At 35.6% G+C, this 14402-nt stretch overlaps 1 pseudogene; it reads right to left on the minus strand.

The window, feature by feature from the left end:
• Positions 1–581: 581 nt before the first annotated feature.
• On the minus strand, positions 582–1594 carry LOC108693203 (annotated as a pseudogene).
• Positions 1595–14402: the final 12808 nt, after the last annotated feature.

Here is a 14402-nt window from a genome sequence, read left to right on the forward strand (position 1 = left end):
GGAGAGGTATATTATATGAAGCGCATGAAAAATCATAGACAATTAAATATCTCGTAAATTGTTGCGTTCTAACGTGATTTATACTATTCTGGATTAATGAGAGGGATACATTATTACTACAATTTATTAAACTTATATGTTATTTAGAATGTTCCCTGCTTCTTATTGATGCCGAGCTACCGAGCAGCCGAGATTGCCGAGAAAGCATTTCGGTCATTTGAAACAGTGATTAATGTGAGAAGTAGCTAGCTGTCTCATTCACTTTCTGCGCGTCGCAGGCGAGCACATTGACATAGGCTCCTGCTTAAGTATTCAGTTCGCTAGACCACCATCTAATTATGTATCATCACCATTAATGCAGAGTTCTTGACTGAATTAGGGCCCTTAAAGAATACAAAATGCTTTAGAAACGACTATTGAATCTATGAAAAAAAAAATAAAACGACTGTAATCCATTGAGCGGAACGATGCTTTTTTTGTTATGAGGGCAAGTTAATAAGTTTTTAGCAAAATATAGTAAAACAGTTTTTTTATCGATTCTATCGATTTTATCTTATCGATTTTATCGATTTTATCGATTTTTATTTCTCAACATAGTCTTCTTTCAACTATACTTGATCCAACGATTCTTCAATTTTTTCAAATCGTCCGAATAATATGATTTGTCCAACTCTCTTCAAAATAAATCTCTGTTTCGGCGATGAGCTGCTCTCTGGTGGTGAATTTCTTTCCTCCGAATCATTTCTTCAGGTTTGGATATAATATCGCAGAAGGCTAAATCTGACGAATAAAAAATATGCTGGGAAAGCAATTCGTAGCGGAATTCGTTGAATTTGGCCATCGGTGCCAGGTACGTGTGAACCCGTGCATTGTCTTAATGGAAGAATACTTTCTTCTTCGCCAAATGGGGACGTTTTTTCTTTAAAATGTTGTTGAAACATCCAATAAAGCTGCGTAGTAATCGCCATTGATAGTTTGCTTCGACGGAAGGTAATCGATATAAATTATACCGCGTGCATCCCAAAAAACTGTGACCATCTCATCTTTTCAGCTTTTCTCCACCTTTACAGTCTTCGCCTTCTTCAGAGCTGATTCATCCGATCCATTGTTTTGATTGTTCCTTCGTCTCGGGTGTGAAGTAATGGATCCACAGTAATGAATCGCAGAAATTCATCTTGATTATGTCGAAACATCTCCAAACGTTGTTTTGAAATCGTCACGGTCGCGCTTATGGTCCACAATGAGCATCTTGCCGATAGCTTTTTCATACTGAATTGTTCGTGTAAAATTGAAATCACTGTCTCATGTGATATGCCTGTGGCTTCAACAAGCTCGCGCATTTTCATTCGTCGATCAGTCAAAGAATATCGTAGACTTTATCGATGATTTCTGGCGTAGCAGCCTCAATTGAACGTCCCGAACGAGGTGCATCACATATGGATATACGACCATGTTTAAATTTATTCACCCAATTGTATACAGTCGCAAACGCTGGTGTAGATGTGCTATGAACATTATCCAATTCGGCTTCGATTTCTTTCGGCGTTAAATGTAGATTCATATGTAGATGTTTGATCACTGCACGAAACTCGTTTTTTCCATTTTGCAAACAAAAATATAAAAATTGTTCGCTTTAATCGTCTACAGAAATGAAACCACGCGATGAATTCCGTTCAAAATTTGACAGTAATCAGCTGAGAGATGCTACTTGTCAAAAAGTAATGTGACATGACACTGCGAGTGCCCTCTGACAAATTTTCTAAGAACTTATTGACTTGCCCTCATAGATTCATTCGTTATGTATAAAAATGAGTCAAATAAGCCTGATTTCATCAAAATCGATAATGATAGAATTCTAAAGTATTACTAATAATAATTATTATTATTTCTAAGTAAAGAAATAAATAAAATGTGTAATTATTTATTTTCTTCTATAGACTAGATAGATGAAAGAAAAGTAATTAAACTGCTTGAAAAAAAAGTAATTATCTCCATCGACTGAGTTGAAGGAGGAGCTTCCTAACATAATTTTATATATATATATATGACAAATAAGTCGACATTTGATTTTTTACAGACATTTCTGTTGGAAATAGCAGACAAAAAGAATGTACTGCGACTGATATATTGTATCCATGCTCTTAATAAGAATTTTTATTTAAATACGGGAAAGCATCACTAATGCCTGATTTGTATAGGAAAGTAAATTCTTCAGATATATATTTTATCCACGATATGGTTTTTGAAAATATAGACATAATGAAATTATTGTATGTGTGTTAAAATATAATTTGAATTTTTTGTCTTTTTGTTAGTTTTGGGTCATATAGAGATATTTGTATTTTTTATACTTACATTCTTTTAGAGATACTTTTTTATAATTTATATAACATTTATACTTTTTTGCTTAAATAATGGAATGATTTATCATATATTATTATTTTTCAAATCTATGAACAAAAGGATTTTCTTGAAATTTACATGGATATATTGACGTGTACAGTTGCGTGACAAATATTGAGAAAAGATCCGTCTCTGATCTCTTCCAAAGACGTTTGTGCTGTAAAGGTGCTATATTATTATTATTAAGAAGACACAGGAAGCTTTTAACCTGTACTGTTTAACGATTAGAAGATAATAACGTAAATGTTAGCGAACATTCTGTTCAGTTGTTGCATACTTTATTGCAAAGTAATCCTTTCACTAGCAAGGCGGTATATAAACACAAACATTAAACTTTTTTTCGTGATTAAATCGTGTAATTTTAGTGTTATGAATGAATTATCGAATGTATCTAACTTATTAAGTTGCATGCGCATTCTTGTAATTTATTCTAAATTTAAAATAAACATAGCAAAAAGTTTTAATTTAGCTAAATATACTTTTATTACGTTCTGGTAGATTCGATGTAATAATGAGATCATATTTACTAAGATTTGAAACGACAATATTAGAGAAAATTTGCAATTTATATATAGCAAATTCCTATTATTAAAATATAAAATGAGCAAACTTAGAAGGACGAGCCAGTATCCCATTTTAATGAATGATGTAATTTAACAATTTAATTGAATGTTATTGTAATGCATTTAATATAGCAATAAAACTCATGCACATACATACTGAATTTAAACGAACAAAATTAAAAATTTACAAAATTAAGTTTTACAGGATGCTCAAGACGATCGATAATTCCATGCAACAACTTGAATCCGCTCATTGTCATTATTTTAAAAAAATTTGAAAAATCTATATTGTCCAAGAACACATGGAGATTCCATACCATTTACAAAACTTATCACTTCTCTATACAAAAATAAAATTATGAATGATTGGTTTAAATCTATTAGTTAAAAATGCTAAATTCCAATTTCTTGTTATAATATTATAAAATTATAATAACTTTCATAATTTTATTTTTGTATGTAGAAGTAATAGGTTTTGTGTAGGATATGAAATCTCCACGTTATCTTGTGGATAAGTAACAATATAAATTCTTGAAATTTTTTAAATCATTAGTTATCCTTCATTAGTAATTAAAACTGTTTAATTTATTACACCATTTAATTTATCATATTCTTAATACTGATTCATAACACTGATACAATTTTTTTTATTTATTATAGTAATGATCAATATTCCTTTACTTTGTTATCAATGCACATTTTTCTCAAAAAAAAAATGAAAAAATAAAAATGTGAGGAAAAAGTGAAGATGAATACTTATACTCGAAAACATTATACAATCTAACTATGTCCTTGCTAGAAACCCATTGTGAAATTTTAGGTTACTTTGGAAAGTGATCAACAAAATAGATATAAATAAACATAGTTATAAAAATAAAAACATATTTAGCTAAAATAAAAATGTTTGCCATATTTACTTTAAATTTAGAATGAATTATGGGATAAATATGCATATAATTTAAATAATAATTTATTCATCATTAAATTGCATAAAAAAAATTTAATTTTTGTGATTACATATCTCGCCAGTGAAAGGATTACTTTGCAATATAGTATGGAACAATTGAAGAGAATGTTAGCAAACATTTACGCTATCTTCTAATTGTTAAGGGGTACAAGCCAAAAGCTCCTGTATCTTGCCAATATAGCATCTTCATAACACAAGCATCTCTAAAAGAGAATTAGATATTTTTGTTCCATATAATAACTTAAACTCGCTTATCATTACTATTATTTGAAAAAAAATTTTTTTAATTTGTATTGTTGCTTATCTTCAAGAAAATGTGGAGATTCCATTCCATTCACAAAACTTATCACTTCTCTATACAATGTAATTACGAGAGATAAAAATGAGAAAAGATGAAAGAAATAAGGAATTAAAAGCAAGAAACAGAAAACAAAAAGTCCATTATAGAATAACTGAAAACAAAACTGAAAAAACAAAACCGTAAGAAAGCAAGAGAGAACGTAAAAGAAGGTAAAGGAAAAAAATTATCTGCTATTTCTAACGAACTAATTTTATTTACAATCTTTGATTTAATTTTCTTATCAGCCTTTTTGATTTTTTTAATTAATTTCTGAACTGAACACTTCAATTCGCTGTTTATTATCTATATAAAACAAGGAACAACGAATCAACAAATTTATCGTTTTGAGTTACATAGTAATAGTCTATACTTGAAATTGTATATGTAACATATTACATTGATAGTATTTTTATTATAGTCTCATCCGCGTTTAGAAATTAATATAAAAGATAAGAATGATTGATAGAGAAATTTGAAATTAAAAGCATTTTTAATCGGATTTAAATCAACCTTGATTGAATTAATGATGTTAGTAGTACTTGTACAGTTTTATACTATCGTACATTTGAATATTATCAAATGCTTCATTGGTTCAAACCTCCGCACTTAAGTTTCGCTATACTGATCATTTTTCTTATTCATAAAAAAAATTGTCTCAAGATTAATCCAAAAAATTGTCTTAAGATTAACTTTTCTGTCAATTTTTCTGCTACAGTTCTTAAATATGTAATATTGTCTAAACTGACAGTTTTTCTATTTAACGAGCGTATTCTGTTATTTGCTTTTGAACTGGATGTCGCCTCATGGTAACTCAGCGAGGGCGATCGAATGATTTGTGTCAGATAAGAGCATAAATGTAAAAAGCGAACATTTTCTTCAATTGTGTACTCTATTGCAAAGGAATCCATTCATCGCAGGTAAGGTACGTAAATACAAAAATTAAACTTCTTTTTCGTGATTAAATCATGCAATTTAATCGTTATGAATGAATTACTGAATGCATGTAACTTACTACTTAAGTTACGTGCATCCTGTAATTCATTCTAAATTTGAAGTAAATGTGATAAAAGTTATTATTTTACATAAATATTTTTTTATTTCTATAGTTACATTTATTTATGTCTATTGTTGTGTCTATTTGTTGATCATTTTTTTTAAATAAGTTTAAATTTCATAATCAAATATGGTAATAATGGTAAGAACTAATATTTTTTAAATAACACACTTGATATATATTTTTAATCCCGTTTTTAGAATGCGCTTTTATCTCTGAAATTCTATAATATGCGTAAAGTATAGTATGTTAGCGCGCTAACATCGTAAGCGCATTTTGAATACAAGCCTTAATATATATATCAGGTATGTAAATATGAAACCGGAATTTTTTTATAGAAAATATACATTTATTGCATGAAAATGATAAAAATTTTTTATTCGAAGTATTGCCCATCGGTAGCTATACATTTTTTCCTGTTTGACAATTTGTGAATGCCACGCCAAAAAAATTGTTGCTCTTTTGAGCCAAACCAGTCATCTAGCCATTTTCGTACATCTTCGTAAGAAGTGAAGCGCTGCTGAGCAAGTGCGTGTTCCATCGATGCAAATAAGTGGTAATCGGACGGAGCCAAGTCTGGTGAGTAAGCCGCATGCGAAAGTATTTCCCAATCAAATGCCTCAATCGTTTCCTTGATCAGTTTTGCTGTGTGCGATGGTGCATTATCATGAAGCAAAATCACTTTGTGTTGCCTTTTTGATATTCCAGTCGTTTTTCACACAAAGCTTGATTCAAATTGATTATTTGTTGTCGGAAGTGTTCAGTATTAACAGTTTCGCCAGGTTTTAGCAGCTCATAATAGATCATACTTTTCTGATCCCATCAAACACAGAGCATTGTCTTCCGTCCATAGCGATTTGGCCTTGCAGTCGATGGTTCGCCTGGAGTTATGATCTTTTACGCTTAAGATTCTCAAAATATATCCACTTTTCATCGCCAGTCATAATTCGATGGAGAAATGACTTTCTTTTGTATCTGGCGAGCAGCATTTCGCAAGTTTTTTGGTTTTCCTGCTGTCTTTCAGTTCATGTGGAACCCATTTTCCCATCTTCTGGATCTTTCCCATGGATTTCAAACGTATGAGACGGCTTCTCGTGTCACATTCAATTAATCCACGAGTAGTTGTTGAGTTTGAGCATCATCCTTATCCAACAATGGTTGCAATTCGCTATCTTCAAACTTTTTCGGTGGTTTTCCACGTTCTTCGTTTCTCACGTCAAAATCGTCACTTTTGAATTTTTAAACCACTCAAAGCACTGTGATTTACCAAGAGCATGCTCATCATAAGCTTCGACAAGCATTCGATGCGATTCTGCAGCAGTTTTCTTCAAATGGTAACAGAAAATCAATGCTGTCCGCAAATCGTAATTTCCAGGCACAAAATTCGATATGTTCAACGCTATTATCAAACTACGTTGTATGAAACTTGTATTGTTGTGAGTTGAAAATCTTTGTCAGATGTCAGAACAAGGAAATGGCATCAATGGCGCCGTCTGATGGCAACTACATTGACAGCTGGCCATCTATTGGTAAATTCCGGTTTCATATTTACATTCGCATATATATATATTGGGAGTACAAATAAGTTTCCGCCGTTTTTTATCAAAAATTAAGCATTTATTGTGAAAGAACGGTACATAATGTTTTATTCAAAGTAATGGCCATCGCTAGCCATTACTTTTTCCATCTTTCTGGTAGCATATGGATACCACGTCGGAAAAACTTCATCTTTTGAGGCTATCCAATCATCAATACAATTTTTAGTATCTTCATATAATGTGAAGTGCTGCTGAAGTGAAGACAGGCCATGCGTCATTGATCGGAACAAGTAGTAGTCGGAAGGAACAATGTCTGGAGAATACGACGGGTAGAGTAGAACTTCCCATTTGAGTGTTTCTAAGTAGATTTTGACCGGCGCCGCAACATGTGATCGAGCATTATCATGCAGGAGAATAATTTTGTCATGCCTGGAGTAGTAGTAAGCGCGTTTTTCCTTGAGTGCTCGGCTCAATCTCATCAATTGTGTTCGGTAGAGAGCCCCTAATGGTCGTTCGGTTTGAGCAACTCATAATACACGACACCAAGTTGATCCCAAATACACATGAGTATTTTTTCATGAATATTCGGCTTAGCTGTCGATGTTGAAGCATGGCCACGTGATCCCCATGATTTCCTCTTCTTTGTGTTATCATAGTGGATCCATTTTTCATCACCAGTGACTATACGATGCAGAAAACCCTTTCGTTTATGCCTGGCAAGCAGCATTTCACATATGAAAAATCGGCGTTCAACGTTTCTCAGCTTCAGTTCATATGAAACCCAATTCCCTTGCTTTTGAATCATTCCCAATGATTTCAAACGATATGAAATTGTTTGTTGAGTCACTCCTAATGTAAATGCAAGTTCTTTTTGCGTTTGACACGAATCTTCATCCAATAATGCTTCCAATTCTGCGTCTTTGTACACTTTCAGCTTTCCGCTACGTTCTTTGTCTTCGATGTCAAATTCACCGTTCTTAAACTTTTGAAATCACTCATAACTTCTCTCACTTAAGATAAGCATCACTATATACTTCTACAAGCAATCTATGAGCCTCAGCTGCAGATTTCTTCAAATTAAAGAAGTAAATTAAAAGTTTCCGCAAATGACGCTTATTTGGCACAAAACTCAACATTTTCGTACAAAAAAAAATATATGATGCTGATACAAAATCGCTACTATTTCAAGATTATGGTATTGCCGGATGTCCAATCTTACGATATATCGTTTTACATCGAACAATTTTAACTATAGTTTATTAGTGGCGCCGTCTTTTGCAAACGGCGGAAACTTATTTGTACTCGCAATATATATATATATATGTTACGGATAAAGTCACGGATAAAGACAAGTGGACATTGTTTGGACCGTGTCAACATTGCTCACGATTGTGTTGTACAATAACAACTGTACAGGAGGCAACTTAGGCAATGTCGACACTGTCCACTTGCGAACTTTGTCTGTGCAATATATACCTAGATAGCAAAATGTTAGCAGGATGTCGACAGTCTAGTAGCAGATTTGATCAGAAAATGTTAGCAGACTGATCACAACTGATGTCGCATTCTGTTCTTGTTCTATCGAAACAAAATCTGTTAACATTGTAAACAGTAAGACTGATAGCAAAAATCAAACAGAATCTAATAGCAGATTGCGAGCAGAAACCGCCCAGGGAGCAGTGGGTCTCCAAAGCCCACTTAGCAGGAGTCTGGAGGGGGGAGGATTCCTAACGGCGACTGAAGAGTGGCTAGGTGATACGCATGGCCTCATCGTTCAACCACCACAGAGATGCCCCGCTCTCTGGGCGTTCTCATACACCCAAGCGGGAGGGGTTTGGGGAAGTCGGTGAAGGCCGACGATCCCAATTCAGCCCTCATAACAACGGGGGAAGGAGCAGGGAGGGATATTCCCTTTCCTGCTCATATGGGCAATATACACCCGCGCAGTCGGTATCAGATATCGGCGGGTATGAGACTGGTAGGTCTCAGGGTCCCTGGAAATATGCTGCACGCGTTCCCGGGGATCCTTGAAGGACCAGTGCAGAATCCGAAAGAGTTTTAGTAGGTGCAAGTGCCCCACATAACCTCGGGCTCTCCCCCGAGGTCCGGAATATGTATAGGCATATCCCCTTTATTATCAAAAAAGAAAAAAGCTCCAGATCGGGCTCATGGTCGGAGATCAAATAGTTCAGCTAAAAAGAAGTCATCTTCCTCTCATATGTCCACTTGTTTCTCCCGCTCCCGCTGTCTCTCAGCTTGAATCATTTGCCAATTGGCAATATTTATAAATCCTTTTATTTTAATGTAGTAACGAGGTACACCCCTGAAAAAATCCTGGAAAAAACCTAAAAAATGAATCTAAACAAAGTATTATAAAAAATAAATTAAAAAAAGTGAATTAGAAAATAAATATATTTATTATACTTACCGAGAGGATGATCTGTACCCCCACTTCATTCCATAACTGGAGCTTGATCTGCGGTTCGTTATTAATCATAAGATACTTGAAGTATAAAATTAAACATAAGAAACATAAATTCGCTAAAATATTTGAAACAAATAAAAAAGAAAAAACTACCCTCAACGGGACTCGTAATGGATTTCTAATCTGACAGGTTGCTTATCATTTACGCCTCGATCCAAATTCAATATGAGGATGGAGATAATAAAAGCTTTTTCTAAAAAATCACACTAAAATAACTATCACTTTCACTTTCACTTAATTACATAAACGTGCAAATGTATTCTATCACCTAAATGGCAGAATACTCTTGCACAATTATAAAAATCACTCACGGTGCAAACTCTTTACTAATTCACTATAATTCGAAATATTAATAATTCGAAACGACAAACGAATACTTCGCGCAGATGAAATTCGGCAAAGATTGACGCTGAGAAGCATCCTTTGCCATATCTAAGATAAATTTGCGCATATGAAACACTTAAAATCATAAATGTTTGCAGACTATAGAACTATAGAACTCTATAGAACTCTAGATGTCACAAAAAATGCGTAGGTAACAAGGGCTCGTATGTTAAAGAAAAATAGAGCGTGACGATCGGAGTGCGTAACATGAGTGAAGAAAGCAGACGGAAGAAATGAATCAATAGAGTAAAAATCCTTTTTTTTTTATGTCGCCGTCTTTTAGTCTTTCAATACAGTTTTCTACTAGTGCTCGCTAGTAGAAAACTATATTGAAAGAGGCAAAGGATGGGGAGTAAAAGAAAGTATATATGTAGTGATGCGAATGAAAATTTTTTATTCACTCTTATTAGACTGGTTTTTTTGTACGTATTAAAAACTAAAGCTAATAGCTCGCAATCGACGAGCTGTCCATTGAAGATGTCGCTATCGCGTATAACGTTCTCAGACATGATATTGGAGAATCACGTATACGACGCGTACTTGACATCAACCGTATCGACGAGTCGGATTAATCATTTGAACATTACATTGACCCATCAAATATACGGCGTAGCGTCGTTTCAGCCATCGTAATGCGTACGGATGAAGAATCGAGACATACGAGCATAGCATCATTCAGCATACAAACACTGATGGTTAGCGGTCCAACGCTTATAAAATTGTCCTTGTATTCATTTAGAAGCATCTTCTAATTCATTGTTACTCGTAGAAGCTCTTCCACGTTTTGAAAGACAGCGACAGTTCATGTCCGCAATGATCTCTCAGGGCGATGTCCACGTAACTCGGTGAACCAACGTTGATTCCAATTTCCAAAAATTTGTAACCCATATTCGTCTGCTCAGTAAACCGCGCGATGCTCCGTATTGTGTACATACATAATGTTAAAAAATATTTCTTTTGTGTATAGAACGTTGAAATTTACATGTTATATTCCTTCTTCATATTGTACGATGCGCTGCTCTCTTTGGTGAAGTACATTTTTTTAACTGTTCGTACAAGCAGGTATCGCAAGATTGATTGCGCGTAAATTGTGACGTATATGATAATACTTCTGGAATCAAAGAGGGGAGACAGACTGTTCCCCTCTTTCCAAGAAATTCGAATGTATTGCGACACGTTTTATGACGTCTTTCTACGTATTTTTTTTGTCACGAGTTTATACATACGTTTATACATTTACGTGTACATATGTTTATACATACGTTAATGCATATTGTTCATACATGTATTATAAAGGAAGGGAAAGGAAATACATATTATTTAAAAAATTCTTTTGCAACCAACAGTTATATATTTTCAATACATTTATTATGTATTTTCAATACATTTTGTAACGCGCAATTCTTAACATGTTGTCTGCATCGTATAGTATTAGTAACATCTAGATTAGATAAAGATTTCATGTCTTCGTAACTGCATCCAAGATCTCGATGTACATGCGTTCTCGCTCACCGTCTAGCAAGTTTCACAGCCATGTTCGTTTCTCGCGTCCCTTAACGTACACGATAGCATCATCTTCAAATACAGCCATCGTAATCGAAGCGTTTTGCCTCGTTGTATGAGACCATCTCGTCCTCCCATCGCAATCCATGGTGATAAGCACCAGGAAGCGCAAGAGCTGTCGGATCTTGTCAAAAAATTCCACGGCACGAGACTGGTAAAAATATGTAACATACGTCTCCGAGAAATCACAATGTTTCTGGTCGAACATCAGCTGAATACCGCTATATTACATGCAGCGATGTGGCCGCGCCACGATTGGTGTGTACCCGCGCCACATTAGCATTCGTCCCGCATTACTGCGCCGTGACACCAGGGCGCACCAGCGCCTGGATCCGCGTGTTCACATTACTGCGAGCAGCGAGCGCTATCATTATTCTAGTGTATCTTATTTTGTTGTATTCTAAATTACCTGTTAGTATCGTGCTGTACAATAAAGTGCGTATTATTTCATCTTGCTACATAATTGCATTCGTTTCTCTGTAAGCGCCTTCTCTTTCCACAACGAACCTCTTTCGTTCTCTGCCCGACTCATTTATCCGACGAGCTATTCCGCGCAACGGAATTCAGGTTATTTTATGGTGCCTGAACAGAAACCGGCACGTCAGAGAGAGGCACAAACGCGAATGAAAAGCTGGATATACAGACTTAAGGTAAAGACCGGCTAATAGACGAATTACAGTTAGGATCAGAAACCCAAGGGGTGCTCGATGACTTAGTCAATATATGGACAAACATCCCGAGAAATTTAGTGGATCGTTGACCAATACCAGTAAACTCGTGCAGTTAGGCGATCGGAGCTGTGCCATCACCATTGATTTCTCTGCGACAGAATTCATAGAAAGCCCGGCCGAATCTAATCTGGATACCCGCCCTGCCATAAATCAGATGAGGAAGTGAGGGTTATACTTCGAAAGGAAGAACTCGTGGGTGTTTCTTGAGCGTATCGAGGAGCTGAAAGGATTACGAGTATACTGATTAGCAATTCTTTCAAGGGCTGCCGAAATTCTTCCGGGGAGACACGTTAACCTAGTGCAGGGAGAATGCAGGCAATGGGAAACTTGGAACGATTTTGTCACTCATTTTAAGAGCACATTCCTACCGCAAGTCGACGCGTATCAATTGTTAGAGGATGTGCACGCGAAAAAACAGAAATCGGGAAAATATGTCAAGCCATCACCTTGACTTAATGGACTGGCATCACGTCAAAATTGCAGCAACTTGAATATTTATACCGGAACATGCATCATACCAGTGGCGTATCAGACGCCAAGACGTGAGATGTACGCGAGATTTTTGGAAAGGGACGCCGCGGTTTGCGAACGATTGCTGACATTAGAGAAAGCCGAGACAAAAGCAATGGCTCCGACACACGATGCTCCTAATGCTGCCGCGATATACGATCGTACCGAATATTGCTAGTGATGCAAGCAGAGGGGGCACATGCGCTTCGAATACCGCCGAATGCTGAGGAAGCTCGCAATGCGGAAAGGACGGAGTAATAACTCGCGACTATCACCCGCTGACGGAAAACGCGACGCGAATCGGAGCGCGACCCCCAGTAACTTACTACTCGCGACCGCACGTGACTGTGGGGACGAATATTCGAGGCACTGCTAGACATTGGGTCCGAGACTTCGTTTGTCAATCAGGATACGACCAAAATCCTGCAGGAATTAAGTGAGTCATTGATAACGGAGAAGGATGAGATTGACCTTAGCCAATGGGAACATGATCCTTGATTCCAGAGTGCATGCGACGTAGAAATCATCGACCTTCGATATTCTCATGTGAGGCCAACCCTGGACAGTTCTGTACTGTTAGAGATCGAAAGTCGGCCTAGCCATTCCGGCCACCACCAAAATGCAATTCCCGGAATAATACTATTAATACTGGCCGCGACAGGAGGGTTACGAAAACGTACCGCAGGGGAGGAACTACGGAAGTTTCCTCGACCAAGCTTATTCAAAGAAGTCACAGGCCCCACTCATTTAATACAGCATCACATTCGGTTAAAACCGAACACTCACCCAATTAAACAGAGCTATCGACCCCCACGAACCACGAAACCGATGATGCAAGCAATTCATTAACATCGAAATAGAGAGTATGCAAGAAGAGGGAATAATAGAATACTAATACTCATAATTCATGGAGCTCGCCAATCGTAATAGTTAAGAAAAAAGACGGAAAGAACAGATTTTGTATAGGCGATAGATTTGTTGCAGCGTGTAAACGTGTACGAAATAACCGAACCCAATCGCCTATTCTAAAATCATTCGAAAGGACCATATAATTATCATATTTTAACATTTACAAAAGCGTTTAATTCTGTTCAAAATTCGTTGTAATAGATAACATATATAATTTCGAATATTAACATTTTTAGAATAAACATTAATCTATACTAATTGATTTATTGAGCAAAACAGTCACGATTGTTACTAACTGGAACATTTATCTTATGCATAAAAGAATACATTCCAATATTTTTGAGAGATCGCAATAATAAAAGATCGAAATATATTTACTCATCGAAATTTTCTTTTCTCTCAACGAGCCAACGTAAACGAGACAAAAGTGTCGCGCGCTCTCTAAAGGGAGGTATTAGTCAGAAACGATAATGGAATCAATTTAAATTCGAATACGTGTACTTCTCCATGAACATTCAATTCACCGCTAGGCAATAGTTTCATTGTTTCGAAAACGGCTGCAACTCGTCGTTGCAGAGCGCAATTGTCTCCAAGCAGTCGCCACGATAAGATGTTCATCTATACCACTGTCTCTCTTGTGCTAATCCTCTCTTGAAAAAGAACTCAAAGATCTACCCAAAACTCAAGTCTCTTGCGACTCTAATTTGATAATATCGCATCCTGTGCAAGTTTAATTCCGAGTATGGTAAACCTAAAAGGTAATCGTCAATTATTATCTAAATTTAAGATCTATACAAATATACATTTTAAGTATATATATTTAATATACATATTTTAAATATTATAAGACAATAATTGTTTATTATTGTATATCTAAATTACATTTGTCGTCTCTTAGTGAAACGTTCTTTTCATTATTTAACGAAAGCTTTTCTTCATTTCAACATATTTTTAA

Source organism: Atta colombica, unplaced genomic scaffold (assembly GCF_001594045.1).
Source record: "Atta colombica isolate Treedump-2 unplaced genomic scaffold, Acol1.0 scaffold109, whole genome shotgun sequence".
NCBI classification, from domain to species: Eukaryota; Metazoa; Arthropoda; class Insecta; order Hymenoptera; family Formicidae; genus Atta; species Atta colombica.